Source organism: Hakea prostrata, chromosome 7 (assembly GCF_041222555.1).
Source record: "Hakea prostrata isolate BN-2017 chromosome 7, UWA_Hpros_2, whole genome shotgun sequence".
Taxonomy (NCBI): domain Eukaryota; kingdom Viridiplantae; phylum Streptophyta; class Magnoliopsida; order Proteales; family Proteaceae; genus Hakea; species Hakea prostrata.
In genome coordinates this window covers 42,488,055-42,502,772 of record NC_142606.1, presented here as the reverse complement: position 1 = coordinate 42,502,772, position 14,718 = coordinate 42,488,055, and positions in this window count along the sequence as shown.

Sequence of the window (14,718 nt, the reverse complement as noted above, 5' to 3'; positions counted from 1 at the left end):
GTATCCAGCTCTTGTAATTGTTTTGATACTAGCCTCTTTCGATCTTTTGAAGAAATAAGAAATTAACTTCATCTTGAACTTTGCTAGCCATTTGAATCGCTGTTGAATTAGGTCTTAGTTGTTTGAAACAATGCCTGTACTTAAAGATTTCTGGAGAAATACAATAAGTCTGAGAAGGAACTCACTCGGGTTTTAAACCGATGCCTTTACTTAAGGATTTCCGGAGAAATACAATAAGACTTAGAAGGAACTCAATCGGGTTTTAAACCGATGCCTTTACTTAAGGATTTCCGGAGAAATACAATAAGTCTTAGAAGGAACTCACTCGGGTTTTAAACCGATGCCTTTACTTAAGGATTTCCGGAGAAATACAATAAGTGTTGAAGGACCCACACGAATTTTCATCCGATGCCTTATAGTTGGATCTTGTTCTTGAATGTGGTGTATGATGCCCCCCAATCAAAAGATAGTTTGTTGAAAGCCAAAAATTGCATTGATTGAGTTGAAAATGATTACATCGCGAACAAAATTGAAATCATCATCAAGGATAAAACTTTTTGAGATGCCTGGCATTCCACGATCGATCCAACTCTTTCTGAGTGTTGATGTTCTTCAGCCTATAAGCTCCTGAACCAACTGGTTTTACAATCATATAAGGTCCTTCCCAGGAAGGGTCCAATTTTCTTTGGTGACGCGGGTCGGAAGCTAGGGTGTTTCTCAACACCAAATCTCCAGCTAAGTACCGACGATTCTTCACTCGAGTATTATAATGAGACGCTATCCTTCTTCGTCCAACAGATCAAGACTATCAAGCAGTCCTTGTTCATTTGCTTTTTCCTCGAACTCACGATCCCGTAATGTCCCCGCCATTATCTCCACTGGTGCCAATGCTTCGGATCCAAATGCCAACCTGAATGGAGTTTCTCCTGTGGGTGTTCGAACCGTAGTTCTATAGGCCCACAGTACATTATGAAGTTCTTCGACCCAAGAAGCTTTGTCGCTTCGAGTCTTCTCTTTATTCCTTCCAAAGAGCGTTCGGTTAGTAACCCCCCCCCCCCCCCCCCCCCCCCCCCCCACCCCCCCCACCCCCCCCCCCCTTTTTCCTTCCTCTTTTTTTCTCTTATATTTCCATTAAACATCCCCACACCACCCCCAAAGTATTTTTTTTTTCTTTACTTACCCTAATATTTTTTTTTTTTTTTACTCCCTTTTTTTTTTATTTTCCCCCCCCCCCCCTCCCCTTTTGTTAAATTTTTCTTCTTTTCCCCCCCCCCCCCCCCCCCCCCCCCCCCCCCGCGTTTTCCCCCCCCCCCTCATCCCCCCCCCCCAGGGGGGGGGGGGGGAGTTGAATGTTTTTATAAAATCCCCCTTTCTCCCCCCCCCCCCCCCCCCCCCTTTTTTTTTTTTTTGGGGGCCCACACCCCCAGGGGGGGGAGGGGGGGTTATGGGCCCCACTGGGGGGGGGGGGGGCCCGCCCCCCCCGTTGATGACGTAATGTCGGGATTCCAGTTTATGGACATTGATGATGCTGCTCCTTCCTCGAGCACATTACCAGTGCTAAGTTAGAACCTTCTGCGCCCGGAGGAGGGGGGGGGCAGTTGAAATAGCAAACGGACTCCCGTGCATAATCCGAAGGTACTCCCTGAAACTAGACCTCTTGAGTGAACTGTAGGAGAAAACCCCATGCAATTTGACCTTGTATAGCCCTCCAAGTCCGCACCTAAAGTTGCTGTACTATTCTGTAAAATTTCTGCAGAGATTGTTTTGGTCGATACTATTGGTCGATACCATCGACCAAAGGTATCGACCAACAAGTCTCGCTGAGCCCGCATTTAAAGATTCTTGGAATATTCTTTTCTATTTATTTATTCCTCGAGACTGGAGCCCTATTCTCGTGTTTTTAACATCCTGGGAACGTGAGAGAGCCTCCCAAGAACTCCTCCTTGGTAGTGGTGAAGCATCTTCTTCATCAATCATTGCCAACCACTCATTCCTACTTTCTTGTTCCACTTTAAAGGTATGACTCTCTCTCCTAATCACTTTCTCACTCATCTTTTCTCTATTTTACTGTTGGGACCATGGCCAAGGTGCTGCAACCTTGCATACACCTTGCCATGAACCTTCTAAACCCCATACAATGATGTTTTCACCGATATGACTATGATTGATTCACCTCATGATCATTGACTACACATTTCCATGATTTATTGCTTACCAACTTGCTTTATTTACCAAAACTGAGATGAAGCTCATGATTAACCTAATCTATACCTTGCATATGTGCTCCATGTTACTTCTAAACGATTCCCTACCTAATCCCCCATGTTTTCCCCTAATTTGCATTGAGATATAGCCAATGCCATGATCTACAACTCTTAACCTTAATATGTCAATTTGGGGATTTCCAAATGGACCATTGGATTATGAAAGTTTCTTGATAATTAGTGTCCCCATGTTGTGCTTAGACTATCCTCCAAGTTTCATGTCAATCCGAGACCCGAAGACCAAATCCGGGCAAGAATCCGAAAAGCCAGCTTGTCTGTCCCGGAATTGATTTGGTCGATACTATTGGTCGATACTATCGACCAAATGTATCGACCAATAGAGTTGCTGTCAAGCAACTTTTGCCCAGCTTCTGATTCGTTTGATCTCCGATTGTTCTGATTTCTTCTCTAACCTTTCATATATGCTTGTTTAGGACTTTAAGACTATTTGGGCCATCGCTTGTGATCTTGGACCATTCTCTTCTCCGATTCAAGGTAAGGATAGTTATCGATGTAATTACCTAGGATATGGAAATCTTGACTTGGTATTCCTAACCTAGTAAATATAGTTTCTATTTCATATTCTTATCGTGTTAGACTTGCTACATATGTCTTTTAACAGTAGCTTTGTGTTTACATTATATTACTTCAATGTTTTATCATGTTTATCAATTTCAATATATGATGACTTATGTCAATGTCATGAATTGAATGTTTATTATGACGTTGTATCTTGTGAACTGATATGATGAACTTGGGCATGTGATTGCTTAAGTATAACTTGGGATTGAGGGGTACCCTACTGGTGCTTCTGTCCTTGGACATCGGAGGGAATAGTATGGGATGTTCTCCGAAGGTGTCCATTGACGCTTTCCCGGGTTATTGAATGACATGCATAGGATTTGTCTAGATGTATGGCTAGGATGTCCCTATCATATCAGACCCGATTCGGAAGGGCATTGAGACCGAACAACCCGTGGTAGTAGTGTGGATTTGTGGGCGCTCAAGACCGGTATCCACTCCGTGAGAGGACATAAATTGCATTACGGTTACCCGAAAGGGGCCATTTATTGGTAGGGTTACAAATGGCTAGACTTGGGCTCACGGGCACTCAAGACCGGTGAAATGATCCGTGAGAGGGACGTGAGAGCTTCCCGTTTACCATTTGTGGATGACCAATAGGGTTGATGAGTCCGGTGAGTAATATCCGTGACTCTAGTGTGAAGGATACCGGAAAGGATCCCGAGAGGGGAGGAATGGAAGTATCTGGAACTGCATGATATGATTAAGTAGATGACTTGCATTGGGCTAGGCTATACCCTGACATGCGCCAATACTTAGACCAAACGGTGATGTGAGAGAGCGGTGACCGAAACCCCAACCATGGATTTGTCCGAGAGGGATGCAGGACCCAATTCCCCCGGTGATGAGTGACCGAGACTACCTAAAGAAGTATGGTGCTATGACTTAAAGCATGTCTACCATAGATGACCAGCATACTTAGAATAAAGTCATATTGCATTATATGCCTCATATCATCTCGCATCATTTTATGATTATCTTGTGGTTTATGTGTGGTGGGATAACTTCCTTGCCGAGTTCTTTTGAACTCATTCCTTTTCTCGTTGCAATATTTTGTTAGGCTATTCTACAGGTGATTACTCCGATGGCACCCTCCCCGAGGCGGACCCAGATACCTCATACTACCATCCGGAGGCTGGCTACGTTGAAGACTTCGGTGACCATACCGAAGAAGATTACCGTGCGTACTGTGGTTAGCCCCGGAGTTGTATGGGAGCAATCATGTTGGGTCTCCATGGTCCTCAACTTTGAAGAAGATATATTTATTATGGAGGAGACTTATGAGTAGTTACCCCTTCTTTTGTGACAAGATACTTAGAAGAATTGTAATAACTTTAACTTACCTTTATAACTTGAGACTTGTACTTAACTAAATTTTGACCTCACTTCCGTTTGGTGAAGGAGTGGATTCCGCCCAACGCCTTCTTAATTTATCTGATTTGATATTTATTTCCGCACTCGATTATGTCCGACACCTTATTTCTGAATTCCATGATCATTCATTGTTAGTTTATGATTATTATCTGTTCATGATTGTATTATCGTCGATGTGGATTATGTGGTCCCCGAACTATGGATCTTCGGGGCTGTGGATCACATCCCGGGTATGCCGATAGGGTACCGGCTGGGTGGATGTGACAGAGTGGTATCGTAGCCCTGTGTTCAAGAAGACCCTAACCACGGAAGCGATGATGGAACATTCCGAGTTACCGATCAAAAAGGGTAACTCAACTATTCTTAGAGCTGAATAATAGATAACCGAGATTAGTAACTCGAATAAATGAAACTTAACCGATTATGGAATAAGATACAATAATATAAGCAAAACAACTTGATCTCATTAATCACATAAGAAAATTTTTACAAGTCCGAAAGAAAGTACATCCGGGAAACATAAAAAGGAAAACTCCTAATGCTATCTATCTAGGTGATCTACTCCGACGATCCGTCCGATCCCTCCTCGATCCGAACTCATCCTCGAGCCGTGTAAACCTCTCACCTAAAGTGTGCATGTATGTCTCCATCCTCATCTGTCGAGCCTCGATCCTCTCGAGTATGGAATAAATCGAAGACTGATGAGAAGTCACACCTGGAGCCTCAGAAGTCTGGTGAGATGGACCTCCATCCTCGGAGAATCGTGGAGCGGGAATCTCCCGATGCCCCCGGTCATCATCCCGAATCCGGAGCATCACCCCGATCATCATCGTCTCCATGCTCATCTACATCGTCATCCTCGGCATCCCCATCGATGTCGGCCTCATTGTCTGATCTAACCGCATTACCAAGCCCCATTTTCTTGACCGACCATGCACAGAGGTCCTCACCTATCTCTATATCAGGAATCATCAGTGTGTCCTCTAAATCCACCTGGAAGTACTGGAAAATGCGTGTCAAGACCCGGCCGAAAGCTAAGTTCCTGACCCCGGGAGACTCAACTCGGTCTATCATGATATGCTGCATGATGTGAGCCAAGTCTATCTGCACGCCAGTGTAAATGCAATAGATGACTAGTGCCTCCATAATCGTCACCCTACCGTGATGCCCCCCGCCTTCGGAATAATGTTTCGCCCGACAAAGCGAGCGATGACTCGGGCAGATGGTATCATAGAAGTGCCACTCCCGGGCATGAAGCAGCTTCTCATCGTCCCACGTAGTCTTGCATATCTCGTGTGTCTCGTATGGAATGAGACCCTCCGTAATGTCGGGCGCGAGGAGGAATCCACAAGCGAAAGTCCGGCACAGACGGCACTCCCAAGATCCCAGCCAACTCGCCGGTAGTGAATGTGATCTCAACGCCTCGACCACGGAGCAGATGACAATCCGAGGACCATCTCGCGGGTCATCCTCGGACCGGTAGGTCAAGTTACTATAAAAGTACCTGACAAGCTCTGGGTAGACTGGATATGGCGTGGTGTACAAAGATAACCATCCCATCGCCTCTAACCTCTCCCGTATGCGAAAGGTCTCTAGCTCATCTAAGACTACCAACCGCCCGTACTCGATCGGTATGTCATAGAAGTAGTGCTCGAACAGAACTCGCCCGAGGTGATATGAAGAGGTCCTCCTCGGTCACCTCCTCGCCGTGGAGCATGTCCTATACCTCTCGTCAGCCCTCCGTCCTCCTCTCGGGCATGATGAACTCCGCGGAGACAAGAAAGAAATTTCATTTTGATTAATTCCCTTGTTCATTTGTTAGATGAAGGGCATTTTTGTAATTTTTCGAAAATTTGAAATTGTTGCGAAAATGCGATTCGAACATACTAGCATGTGTATAAGACTTGGATAAACATGCTGGGATGTTTCGTTTGGTGAAAATCTAACATCTTGGCCATGTAGAAGTGAAAATTCAGCAAGAAGGTGAAGGAAGAAATCCCTCTTTGGGCTATGTTTGAGATTTTTCAAAAGTTGGAATTTCGGCAAACCGAATGTGGGAACACCTTCCCCATGGTAAATTAGTCATGTGGGACTTGGTTTCATGTCAAAATTCATTTTGGTTTAAAAATGAGGCAAGTATTTGTAAAGTTGGAAATATTGAGATGAATAGTGATTTTTGAATCCTAAGAATGTGAAATCTTGTGTTTCATGCTTAGTTTGGCTTGTAAAATGGTGGGAGCATGTTTCTAAACGTCCCTAGACATGATTCTAACCATTAGCATCAACCATTTTGCAGTTTTGAAGAAAAATCATATCTTGGTAAATGAAAACGCAAGAAGAGAGAAGAAGAGAATGAGACTTACTTGTGTTGTTGATCAATGCAAGCTTGCAAGAGTGTTGGAAGTCTCAAATCACCCCTAAAACCCTTAGAGACCTTAAGGAGAAGTTTTCCCCAGAGCCAAGTTTGAAATGGAAATGTTTTGGAAATGAAACGGGTGAACCATATATTCTGTTTTTCACGCAGAATGTTTTTTGGTCGATACTATTGGTCGATGCCATCGACCAAATGTATCGACCAATAGGGAAAAATTTCTGCTTTTGGGCTTTTGTGGAAATCTGATTTGTGATTTGTTTCTTGTCAATGTTGGACTATAATCTTGCTATGTTGATGATTTTAAGCATGATTTGGGCATTCTATTCTATTGATCAAGTGATTTTGACAAGTTGATTTTCGATGTTGTAAATTTCCGATGTTTGAAGAATGGTGCTTCTGAGGAATCGTTTGATTGGTTCTGATAATTCCGGAGTTGAAGATGTGCCTGCTGGGACCCCGGACCAGCAAAGACAAGGAGAGCACCCCGCCCCTAATGGAGTTCCCGATGCTCCTGAAATCGGAAGCTTCAGAGACATTGCTAGCATTATGACCAACATGATGCAGCAACAAGCGGCGCAGCTTCAATCAAATGATGACCGGATTTTTGGCTATGCGAGAAGAGAACCGAGCAAGTGGTTCAAGAAACCCTCGGCCGTGCAGCTCCGTATGTGGAGAGGTCCACTGAGATCCCGCATACCAAGCTGATGGAAAGTTTTCTTAAACTCCAAGTACCATCTTTTACCGGAATGACCAAGGACACCCTCTTTCCTAATAGATGGTTGAGAGAATTGGAAAAGGCATTTAGACACCCGCAGTTGTTCAGATAATCGAAGGTGTTGTTTGCGTAACGTAAGCTCCAACATGAAGCCGATGCATGGTGGACCTCCACCAGGCCTATTCTCGAGAACCTTCATGCTGGTGTGGTTACTTGGGAGTTGTTCAAGGAAGCATTTTGTAGGAACTATTTCCCCGAGTCGGTAAAGGATGCCAAAGAGGCAGAATTCATGGCATTGGTACAAGGTGCCCTTTCTCAGGCCGGGAATACCAGCAGAAGTTTGAAGAACTCTTTTTCTTCGCTCCCGATTCTTTGAGTTCCGATGTTGCCAAGGCGAAGAAATTTTTCAAAGGGCTGCGACCTTCGATCAAAGTCCACCTCACCGCCTTACCTCTTGGAGACTATGCTCAGCCGTGGAGAATGCGAAGAAAATTGAGGAAACCGAGAAGGAGAATGTGCGAGCACAGAAACCTTGGCAATCCAGACACTTCCGGATTTGTTGATCGCACCGACCGTCGTTTTGTGAGGCCCGCACCGCACCCCCACTCCCACCTATCAGCCCCGGAGTGTTGGGCCGAGTCCCAAGTCGCTCATGTAGGCCAAGATGGCCGACTAGTGGGACCCGACCTGCAGGAATTGTTCAGCCTTCTCTACCCGGAATGGTACACCCCGTGCCCGCATTTCAGAGACCTCCAAAGGCAGCTACCTCTCGTTGGACCGAAGGATAATGTTTGCTTCTTTTGCAAACAGCCCGGCCATTTTGCCCGCCTCCGCCCCAAGAAGTCCGTTCAGCCCGGTGCTCCCTGTTCGTAAGAGTGTCCCCGCCCTCCCGCCGCGCAGTCTTCAAGATATCCGGCACCGACCAAGAAGCTTGTCATGATGTTGTTACAGTGTACATTGTTAGTCGCTTCTTTACCAAAGATTTGTATTGTTTGATACGGGTGCATCTCATTCATTCATTTCATCTACTTTTGTCATGAAGACTAACCTAACACCCAAATGTTTGTCTAGTTATTTATCAATTTGTACCCCCGTTGGGTCTGCTGTTAAACTAGATAAAGTGTTAGAGGAATGTCCTGTTTGTGTTTGTGGTTTGAACTTGAAGGCAAGGTTGGTGTTGTTCGATATGAGAGATTTCGACGTGATCTTGGGAATTGATTGGTTGACATCCTACAACGCTCGTGATCTTGTGCTCTTCAAAGAAGATCCAATTCCGATTGGAGGGGAATTCAGTTTTGGAGTTCCAAGGAAGGAAGGGAAGAGTGAGCAAGAAGACTTTGACCGCTTTAATGCAAGTCCACTCCCTAGTGGAAGATGTTTCATCCGGAAGCAAGGTTAAGGAAAAGAAGAGACCCGAAAATGTCACAGTAGTTTGTAACTTCGCTGATGTGTTTCCAGACGATTTATCGTGACTACCCCCCGATAGAGAGGTTGAGTTTTCCATAGACTTAACTCCCGGAGCGTCTCCGGTGTCTAAAGCTCCTTACAGGATGGCGCCTACCGAGCTAGAGGAGTTGCAAGCTCAGCTGAATGAACTCCCGGATAGAGGTTTTGTGCAGCCAAGTGTGTCACCCCGGGAGCTCCGGTCTTGTTCGTTAAGAAGAAAGATGGTAGTATGCGCCTATGCATTGACTACAGAGAGTTGAACAAGTTAACGATCAAGAACAGATACCCGTTGCCCTCGGATTGATGACCTGTTTGGACCAGCTTGAAGGGCGCGTCTGCTTTTCTCGAAGATTGACTTAAGATCGTGGTATCACCAGTTGAAAGTGAAGTCAAGTGATATCTTTAAGACGGCGTTCCGAACAAGGTATGGACACTATGAATTCAAAGTTATGCCTTTTGGCTTAACAAATGCCCCCGCCGTGTTCATGGACCTCATGAACCGGTATTTCATGATGTGCTCGATAAGTTTGTGATCGTATTCATTGATGACATCTTGATTTACTCGAAGAATGAAGAAGAGCATGCGGAACATCCGAACTTCACTTTGCAAAGGTTGAGAGAAAAGAAACTCTATGCTAAGTTTGGCAAGTGTGACTTTTGGCTCTCAAGGGTAGTGTTTCTTGGCCATGTTGTTTCAGCCGAAGGTATTCGTGTCGACCCGGAAAAGTGCAAACCGCTACCGATTGGGAAAGACCGAAGACCGTGGATCGAGATAAGAAGTTTCCTTGGATTGGCAGGATACTATCGGAGATTTATCGAGAATTTTTCTAGGTTGGCTGCCCCTATGACTAAGCTAACTAGAAAGGAAGAGAAGTTCGTTTGGACCGAGTCTTGCGAGAGGAATTTTGAGGAGCTGAAGGTTAGATTGACAAGCGCCCGGTTTTGACTATACCCGATAGTTCCGGTGGGTTGATAGCCTACACCGATGCTTCCATGATCGGATTGGGTTGCGTGTTGATGCAACACGACAAAGTTGTGGCTTATGCTTCTCGGCAATTGAAAGACTATGAGCGGAATTATCCCACTCACGACTTAGAGCTTGCCGCCGTTGTTTTTGCTTTAAAGATTTGGAGACATTACCTATACGGTGAGAAGATCGCTATCTTCACGAATCATAAGAGTTTGAAATACTTCTTCACCCGTAAAGAGCTGAATATGAGACAAAGAAGATGGCTGGAGTTGGTTTCTCGACTATGATTGTGACATCCAATATCACCTGTAAAGCAAATGTAGTTGCGGATGCTCTTAGTAGGAAGAGTCGAAGAAGGATTTGAACTTGTGTGCTTTGAGTCGACCTTTGTTGCTGTCAATGGAAAGGTTTGGCTTAGAAGTGGTTCCCGAGGGTTCGGATTGTATTCTTTTTGCCATGACGGCAAGATCCACCCTTAGAGACCGGATCGTCGCTTTGCAAAGTTCCGACCCCGAACCGAGAGAGAAGATTGGGAAGGTTGCCACGAATTCGGAGATGGACCCCGCTTTTAGTACATCTTTAGATGGTGCCTTATTGTTTAGAGGTAGACTCTGTGGTGCCTCGCTGCTGATGAAATCAAGAAGGAAATATTGAAAGAAGCACACCAATCGATCTTTACAATACACTCCGGGGGTACCAAAATGTATAAAGACTTAAGGGAACATTTTTGGTGGAATAGCTTGAAAGCGGATGTGGAAGACTTTGTTGCCAAGTGCGAGACTTGTCAGCGTGTTAAAGCCGCTTCGCCAAACCTCCGTCCGGATTGCTTCAGCCCCTTCCCTGCTCCTAGTTGGAAGTGGGAAGATATATCCATGGACTTCGTGACTAGCTTGCCGCGGACAAGTAAAGGAAATGACACCGTGTGGGTGGTTGTAGATAGGTTGACTAAATCAGCCCATTTCATACCTATGAAGATCACCTACACTTTGGACAAGCTAGCTAGACTCTATGTGGACAACGTGGTTCGCCTACACGGTGTGCCGGTGAGTATTGTGTCCGACCGTGATCCTAGGTTCACCTCAAGGTTTTGGAATGGATTGCAGGAAAGCCCTGGGAACCCAATTAAACCTGAGTACAGCTCATCATCCCCAGTCTGATGGACAATCTGAGCGGACGATTCAAATTTTAGAAGATATGCTTAGATCTTGTGTGGTGGACATGGGTGGAAATTGGGATGAACACTTAGCTTTAGTGGAGTTTGCCTATAACAACAGTTATCAATCAACAATAGGCATGGCTCCTTTTAAAGCTTTGTACGGTAACACTTGTAGAACGCCTTTGTATTGGACTCGAGACAGTGAAAGAAAAGTCTTAGGCCCGGAAATGATTGAAGCTACAAGTGCTATGGTCGACATGATTAGAGAGAGGATTAAGTCTGCTCACCAAGACAGAAATCCTATGCCGACAAGAGAAGGACCGATCTGGAGTTTCCTATTGGAGAGAAAGTTTTCCTTAAAGTATCACCTATGAAAGGTGTGATGAGATTCAATGTGAGAGGAAAGCTTAGCCCCCGCTTCATCGGACCTTTTGAAATCTTGGAAAGGGTTGGACCCGTTGCTTATCGCTTGGCCTTGCCTCCATCTCTTGCTGGAGTTCACAATGTGTTCCATGTTTCGATGCTTCGGAAGTACATAGAGAACCCGGAACACATACTACAGCAAGCACCCGAAGGACTTAGTGCCGATCTTTCTTACGATGAAGGACCAGCTGAAATCCTAGATAAAAAGGACAAGCAACATGGAATCGCACCATCCCTTTGGTGAAGATTCGGTGGAAGAACCATACCCCGGAAGAAGCTTCATGGGAAAAGGAAGAAGAAATGAAGGAGAAGTTTCCTCATCTTTTTGGGAGCACAGTACGCTTTCAATTTCGAGGACGAAATTCTTTTAAGGGGGGAAGAATGTAAAATCCAGCTTTTACCTAACCTTGACCCGACCCGGTCATTGTTATGTTTGTAGGTCCAAAGACCCGAAGTGGTGGTAGGAGGGACTTATGGGCCCTACTGGTTGATGACGTAATGTCGGGATTCCAGCTTATGGACATTGATGATGCCGCTCCTTCCTTGAGCACATTACCAAGGCTAAGTTAGAATCTGCGCACCGATGAAGAGCGAGACAGTTGAAATAGCAAACGGACTCCCGTGCATAATCCGAAGGTACTCCCTGAAACTAGACCTCTTGAGTGAACTGTAGGAGAAAACCCCATGCAATTTGACCTTGTATAGCCCTCCAAGTCCGCACCTAAAGTTGCTGAACTATTCTGTAAAATTTCTGCAGAGATTGTTTTGGTCGATACTATTGGTCGATACCATCGACCAAAGGTATCGACCAACAAGTCTCGCTGAGCCCGCATTTAAAGATTCTTGGAATATTCTTTTCTATTTATTTATTCCTCGAGACTGGAGCCCTATTCTCGCGTTTTTAACATCTCGGGAACGTGAGAGAGCCTCCCAAGAACTCCTCCTTGGTAGTGGTGAAGCATCTTCTTCATCAATCATTGCCAACCACTCATTCCTACTTTCTTGTTCCACTTTAAAGGTATGACTCTCTCTCCTAATCACTTTCTCACTCATCTTTTCTCTATTTTACTGTTGGGACCATGGCCAAGGTGCTGCAACCTTGCATACACCTTGCCATGAACCTTCTAAACCCCATACAATGATGTTTTCACCGATATGACTATGATTGATTCACCTCATGATCATTGACTACACATTTCCATGATTTATTGCTTACCAACTTGCTTTATTTACCAAAACTGAGATGAAGCTCATGATTAACCTAATCTATACCTTGCATATGTGCTCCATGTTACTTCTAAACGATTCCCTACCTAATCCCCCATGTTTTCCCCTAATTTGCATTGAGATATAGCCAATGCCATGATCTACAACTCTTAACCTTAATATGTCAATTTGGGGATTTCCAAATGGACCATTGGATTATGAAAGTTTCTTGATAATTAGTGTCCCCATGTTGTGCTTAGACTATCCTCCAAGTTTCATGTCAATCCGAGACCCGGAAGACCAAATCGGGCAAGAATCCGAAAAGCCAGCCTTGTCGTCCCGGAATTGATTTGGTCGATACTATTGGTCGATACTATCGACCAAATGTATCGACCAAATAGAGTTGCCGTCAAGCAACTTTTGCCCAGCTTCGATTCGTTTGATCTCCGATTGTTCTGATTTCTTCTCTAACCTTTCATATATGCTTGTTTAGGACTTTAAGACTATTTGGGCCATCGCTTGTGATCTTGGACCATTCTCTTCTCCGATTCAAGGTAAGGATAGTTATCGATGTAATTACCTAGGATATGGAAATCTTGACTTGGTATTCCTAACCTAGTAAATATAGTTTCTATTTCATATTCTTATCGTGTTAGACTTGCTACATATGTCTTTTAACAAGTAGCTTTGTGTTTACATTATATTACTTCAATGTTTTATCATGTTTATCAATTTCAATATATGATGACTTATGTCAATGTCATGAATTGAATGTTTATTATGACGTTGTATCTTGTGAACTGATATGATGAACTTGGGCATGTGATTGCTTAAGTATAACTTGGGATTGAGGGGTACCCCATCGGTGCTTCTGTCCTTGGACATCGGAGGGAATAGTATGGGATGTTCTCCGAAGGTGTCCATTGACGCTTTCCCGGTTATTGAATGACATGCATAGGATTTGTCTAGATGTATGGCTAGGATGTCCCTATCATATCGGACCCGATTCGGAAGGGCATTGAGACCGAACAACCCGTGGTAGTAGTGTGGATTTGTGGGCGCTCAAGACCGGTATCCACTCCGTGAGAGGACATAAATTGCATTACGGTTACCCGAAAGGGGCCATTTATTGGTAGGGTTACAAATGGCTAGACTTGGGCTCACGGGCACTCAAGACCGGTGAAATGATCCGTGAGAGGGACGTGAGAGCTTCCCGCTTACCATTTGTGGATGACCAATAGGGTTGATGAGTCCGGTGAGTAATATCCGTGACTCTAGTGTGAAGGATACCGGAAAGGATCCCGAGAGGGGAGGAATGGAAGTATCCGGAACTGGCATGATATGATTAAGTAGATGACTTGCATTGGGCTAGGCTATACCCCCGACATGCGCCAATACTTAGACCAAACGGTGATGTGAGAGAGCGGTGACCGAAACCCCAACCATGGATTTGTCCGAGAGGGATGCAGGACCCAATTCCCCCGGATGAGTGACCGAGACTACCTAAAGAAGTATGGTGCTATGACTTAAAGCATGTCTACCATAGATGACCAGCATACTTAGAATAAAGTCATATTGCATTATATGCCTCATATCATCTCGCATCATTTTATGATTATCTTGTGGTTTATGTGTGGTGGGATAACTTCCTTGCCGAGTTCTTTTGAACTCATTCCTTTTCTCGTTGCAATATTTTGTTAGGCTATTCTACAGTGATTACTCCGATGGCACCCTCCCCCGAGGCGGACCTGCATACCTCATACTACCATCCGGAGGCTGGCTACGTTGAAGACTTCGGTGACCATACCGAAGAAGATTACTGTGCGTACTGTGGTTAGCCCCGGAGTTGTATGGGAGCAACATGTTGGGTCTCCATGGTCCTCAACTTTGAAGAAGATATATTTATTATGGAGGAGACTTATGAGTAGTTACCCCTTCTTTTGTGACAAAGATACTTAGAAGAATTGTAATAACTTTAACTTACCTTTATAACTTGAGACTTGTACTTAACTAAATTTTGACCTCACTTCCGTTTGGTGAAGGAGTGGATTCCGCCCAACGCCTTCTTAATTTATCTCGATTTGATATTTATTTCCGCACTCGATTATGTCCGACACCTTATTTCCGAATTCCATGATCATTCATTGTTAGTTTATGATTATTATCTGTTCATGATTGTATTATCGTCGATGTGGATTATGTGGTCCC